The sequence below is a fragment of the Dipteris shenzhenensis genome, chromosome 25 (assembly GCF_047967505.1).
Source record: "Dipteris shenzhenensis isolate YYH24624 ecotype China chromosome 25, Dip_SZ_1.0, whole genome shotgun sequence".
Taxonomy (NCBI): domain Eukaryota; kingdom Viridiplantae; phylum Streptophyta; class Polypodiopsida; order Gleicheniales; family Dipteridaceae; genus Dipteris; species Dipteris shenzhenensis.
The window spans coordinates 38,223,214-38,228,745 of record NC_141620.1 but is presented as its reverse complement, the minus strand read 5'-3'; positions in this window follow the sequence as shown (position 1 = coordinate 38,228,745).

Genomic DNA, 5,532 nt, shown 5'->3' with positions numbered 1-5,532 from the left:
TTAACAGGCACTCAAAACCACTTCGCAAAGCCAAAGTGACTTTTCCAACGGTTCCTCCAAGGTCTTTGCACATTCGGATGCAAGTAAAGTCACTCACAAAGCTTCCCACAAAGCTTCTCCTTCCTCCCACAGAGCTGCTGAGCTTCCAGCATTCACGCACGCTCAGCTAGATCACTCGGGCTCTGATACTAGTTGAGAGTGCTCTCAACGGAAGCAAGAACGGAAGAAGGAGAGAGAGAGACAGAGAGCCACACAAGTTTTGGTGGGTGCAGAACCACCCTAATCTTCTTTTTCATTCATTTATATATGTGTTTGAGTATTGTACATAACCGGGGTTAAGGCACAGTGACCTTTAACCCCCACACCTCTACCTCTGCCAGCATTTGAGTAGAAGACAGTTTCTTTTGAAGTTCCTGCTGAAGAAGATGCACCACCATTTCTCTGCTCTTCGGAAATTAGAAGAGCAATCAACTCCTCAAAATCAGGAAATTTTTCACGGATGGCAATGGATGTCCGGAACTGTGCATAATCCTTTCCTAGACCATTCAAGGTCACAGAGACCAAATCGTCATCATCCACTGGTGACCCAATGGAAGCAAGTGCATCTGCAATTTTCTTCACTTTCATGTGGTAGTCATTTATGCTCAAATTTTCTCTCTGCACATTGTGCAATTCCTGTTTGAGTTGCATTTTCCTGGCTTGCGTATTTGTGCTATACATTTTTGCCAAAGTATCCCATGCCTCCTTTGGCGTATTTGCATCCTGAATATGCACAATCATGGAGTCGAAAATACTGATAGACAGCCAGTACATAACTTTCCTGGCTCTCTCATGCCATCCTTTGAATGCCTGCATTTCCTATTGACTGGGAACATTAGGAAGAACAGGTTCTTCTTCATTTCCTGTAATGAACTCCTAATAGCCTTTTCCCATCAAGAAATTCATCATTCTAAACTTCCATGCCTGGAAGTTGTTCTTGTCAAGCTTTTCAGTGACAATCTGTGAAAGAGAATCAGATGCCATTACAGAACACTACAAAATATTCTGTCACTGTAAAAAACATAGCTTTTGCCTCACACGGGCAGAACTGCAAAACTGACGAAAGTGGTATTTCACCACACAGTCACTTCTTAGTGACGATTTTGCATCAACAGGCTACAAGCATGAATCTGCAACTCCCAATATCTCTGCACAAAGGCATACGATGCAATTTCTGCGGCAACTTTTCAGTGACCCGCAGAATAGTGGTCGCACAGCAAAAACAGGGCCTTTTTTTGAGTGCCTGCGGAGAACTTCCGTCTCCAAAACGGGCCCCGAAATGACCTCGAATCAGAAAAATAACGTCACTGAGGGCTTCGCCTAATCCCGCAACATATACTACGCTCTCGCCACACCACGAAGGGCATCTCAATCTAAGACAGTGCACTCTTGCACTTCTGGCTGTGCTGTTGAGATATCAAGCTCTACCCCCGATATATCTCCTGGATGACTATCATTTATGTCACCGCCTATGATAGTTGTACTCGTGGTGTAGTTAGACTACCACGTATGTTTTTGGTTTGGGTTCACATATGAACCACGTATTCTAGGGTTTGACATATAGGGTATTTCCCTCTTCTATTGTATTGTTGTTGTGTGCAAAAGTGAAGAAAGGCTTCACCCTCCAACCTTGTGTCCTCTCTCTTTTGTGTGTTGTGAAGAACGCTGAACTTGAGTCTCCTATCTCTCTCCCTTATTCTTTACATGGTATCAGAGCCTTGTTCGTGGTAAGGAGCTCAAGAAAGCAAGCCAAGTTTGTGGTGTCCTGGTAAGAGGACCAGTGTTGCTTTCCTATTTTGAGTTTGGGAGCAAATCTCTGCAGGTAGCACAGCCAGAAGTGCAGGAGTGCATTGTTTCAGATTGAGAGGCCCTTCGCGGTGTGGCGAGAGCGCAGTATATGCTGCGGGAGAGGGCGAAGGGCCTGTTTTGAAGGCGGAAGTTCTTCGCAGGCACTCAGAAAAAGGCCCTGTTTTTCGCTGTGCGACCACTGCGCGGCTAGTCGGTGGAAAGGTGCCACAGAAATTGCATCGTATGCCTGTGTGCAGAGATATTGGGAGTTGCAGATTCATGCCTGTTGCCTGTTGATGCAAAATCGTCACTAGGAAGTGACTGTGTGGTGAAATACCACTTTCGTCAGTGTTGCAGATCTGCCCCTGTGAGGCTTTTTGCAGAAGTTTTGCTATTTGCCCTTGTGAGGCATTTGCTGTGTTTACAGGTTGCTGTTGCAATTCGTGATTTGTAAAATGTCTGAGAATCTGTCTACCATTGTCAGTGAGAAGCTTGACAAGAACAACTTCCAAGCATGGAAGTTCAGGATGACAAACTTCCTTATGGGAAAGGGAGTTTGGGAGTACATCAGTGGTGAAACTGCAGAACCAGTTTTGGGTGCTGCTCCCACTCCTGCTGAATTGAAGGCCTTTAAAGAATGGCATGAAAAAGCTAGAAAATGCTTGTATTGGCTGTCTGTTAGCATTTTAGATTCTATGATTGTGCATATACAGGATGTAGAGACACCTAAGGAGGCATGGGATACATTGGTGAAGCTGTATAGCACAAATACCAAAGCACGAAAGATGCAGCTAAAGCAGGAGTTGCACAATGTGCAAAGGAAAAATCTGAATATAAATGAGTATTCCTTGAAGGTGAAAGGCCTTGCAGATTCTCTTGCCTCCATTGGAGCACCTGTTGATGATGAGGACTTAGTGTCCGTGACCTTGAATGGTCTTGGGAAAGATTATGCACAGTTTCAGACATCCATTGGAGTCCGTGAAACATTTCCTGATTTTCAGGAACTTATTGCTCTCTTGCTGAGTGAAGAGCAAAGGAATGGTGGTTCAGCCACCTCAACTTCTCAAGAGACTGCTTTCTACTCGAATACAGGTAGAGGCAGGGGTAGAGGAAGAGGCCGTTTTGGTGGCTGTGCAGGAAATCAGAACCAGCAGCAACAACAAGAAAACCAGTCCTATGGAGGGGGACGTGGTAGTTCTAGAGGCAGGGGGAGCCAAAGAGGCCGTGGTTCATGGCAAAGGAACCAGCAAGTAAATAGCAGCACAGAATGCTATTATTGTGGAAAGCCTGGACACAAGGAGAATACATGCTATAAAAAGCAGAATGACATCAAAAGTGGGAAGTTGCAGCAAAGCAACTATGCATCATCAAGTGGGCATGGTGACGACAAAAATGAGCACCTTTTTGTGATGCAGCATATGGTTAACTCCATGTCAGGAGATGCTGCAGCTTGCAATGATGTTTGGTATGTTGATTCAGGTGCCTCTAACCACATGACCAGTCATGGTGAGTGGTTTCATGATGTTAGAAATTTGGATAAGCCAAGTTATGTTGAAACAGGTGATGATACTGCGCACCCAATTATGCAGGTTGGTAAAGTGCCATTGGCTATGCAGGATGGCAAAACGAAGTACTTGGCAGATGTACTTCATGTTCCAAAAATCACTAAGAACCTGGTTTCAGTTGGCCAGATGGTTGAGCAAGGTCTGCAGGTTAGATTTAATCCTGATGGATGCTTTGTTGAGGACTTGAAAAATAAGTGCCGCTTGGTTGCGAAAGGCAACAAAAATGGCAGAATGTTCACCTTGGATGTTGATATGCTTGAGGTGAAAGCTGCTATGTTTGCGCATGGGAGAGGTGTCATTGCAGATATTGAGATATGGCACAAGCGCATTGGGCACGTGAATATACAAAGGCTGAAATCTATGCAAACGAAGAACATTGTTGCAGGTTTGCCTAAATTCAGAGTTGAGGGAATGCAAAAGGTATGTGAAGCATGCCAAATGGGTAAGCAGGCCAGACATGCATTTCCCAAAAATGCTAAGGTGAGCAGAAGACCTTTGGAAGTGATCCATTCAGATGTTTGGACAACCAAAGCTGCTTCTATTGGTGGATGCCATTATTATGTGGCGTTTATTGATGACTACACTAGGAAGGTGTGGATTTATTTTATGAAGCACAAAAGTGAAGTGTTCAGCCATTTCAAGGCTTTTAAGGCCATGGTTGAAAAAGAGAAAGGTGTGCATATTAAAGTGCTAAGATCTGATGGAGGGGGAGAGTACTTTTCAGAAGAATTTTGTGAATATCTGAAAGAACAGGGAATTCAAAGGAAGTACTCATGCAGGTCTACCCCTCAGCAGAATGGGGTTGCAGAAAGGAAGAACAGGCATATTGCAGAAGTAGGACGGGCGATCCTAAATGAGAAAAACATGCCTGATTATTTTTGGGCTGAAGCAGTAGCAACTGCTGTTTATATTATGAACAGAACCCCCACTGCAGCTGTCCATGGCATGACGCCTAAAGAAATGTATACAGGCCAAAAACCAGATATTTCTCACTTGAAGGTATTTGGTTGCATAGCTTATGTTCATGTTCCTGATGAGAAGAGAACAAAGCTGGATCCAAAGGTAGAAAAATGCATCTTTATTGGATATGCTCTGCACCAGAAAGGGTATCGGTGTTATAACCCTTCCACCCGCAAAATGCAAGTGAGCAGAGATGTTGTTTTTGATGAAATGAGCAGCTGGTATGCACCAACTGTTATGGTAGGAGATGCAGATGCAGAAAATGGGAATGCGGCAATAAATGCAGAGCAGCAATCTCAACCCAGAGAGTCCTCTACTAGTGGATCTAATGCATGGACAGGGAGATTGAGATCTAGTGAATCGTCACATGGCAGTCCTGATAGTGTTGTGCAGGTATCACATAAGGGAAAAGAAAAAGTAGACCATGCTCCAGTGTTTTATGTGTCTGCTGGTAGCTCTCATGTTGATGGAGAGTCAAGCGGCTCTGAAATGAGCCTTGATGAGGAACTTGGGATTCCTTCTGTTGTTACACCTGGTGCAAGGAAAAGCAGGCATGATTTAAAGACTCCTACAACTGATCCAATTGTACGGAGGTCCACTCGTATTAAGTATCCAGTTGACAGGCTGAGATATGATGGGTATACAGCACATCACTATGCTTATATGGTCAAGGTTCTAGAGGAGCCAGAGCCCACATGTTTTGAGGATGCAGCAGGGCATAAAAATTGGGAAGCAGCTATGGATGAAGAGATGGCTGCCTTGGATGCAAACCACACTTGGGATTTGATGCCTTTGCCTCATGATAAGAAGGCTATTGGCTGCAAGTGGGTTTACAAAGTAAAGCACAATGCTGTTAGCAGGTACAAGGCAAGATCGGTTGCCAAAGGTTTTGCGCAGACATATGGAATTGACTATGAGGAAACTTTCAGCCCAGTTGCAAGGATGGCAACCGTGAGAGCAGTAATTGCTATGGCTGCTGCAAAGGGACGGTCTTTGCATCAGATGGATGTGAAAAATGCCTTCTTGCATGGTGATTTGCAGGAAGAGGTTTATATGATGCAGCCAGAAGGTTATGAGGATAACTCACACCCCGATTTTGTATGCAGGTTGCGCAAAGCCTTGTATGGCTTAAAACAGGCGCCGAGGGCATGGTCAGACAAGATAGGGCAATATCTTGTCA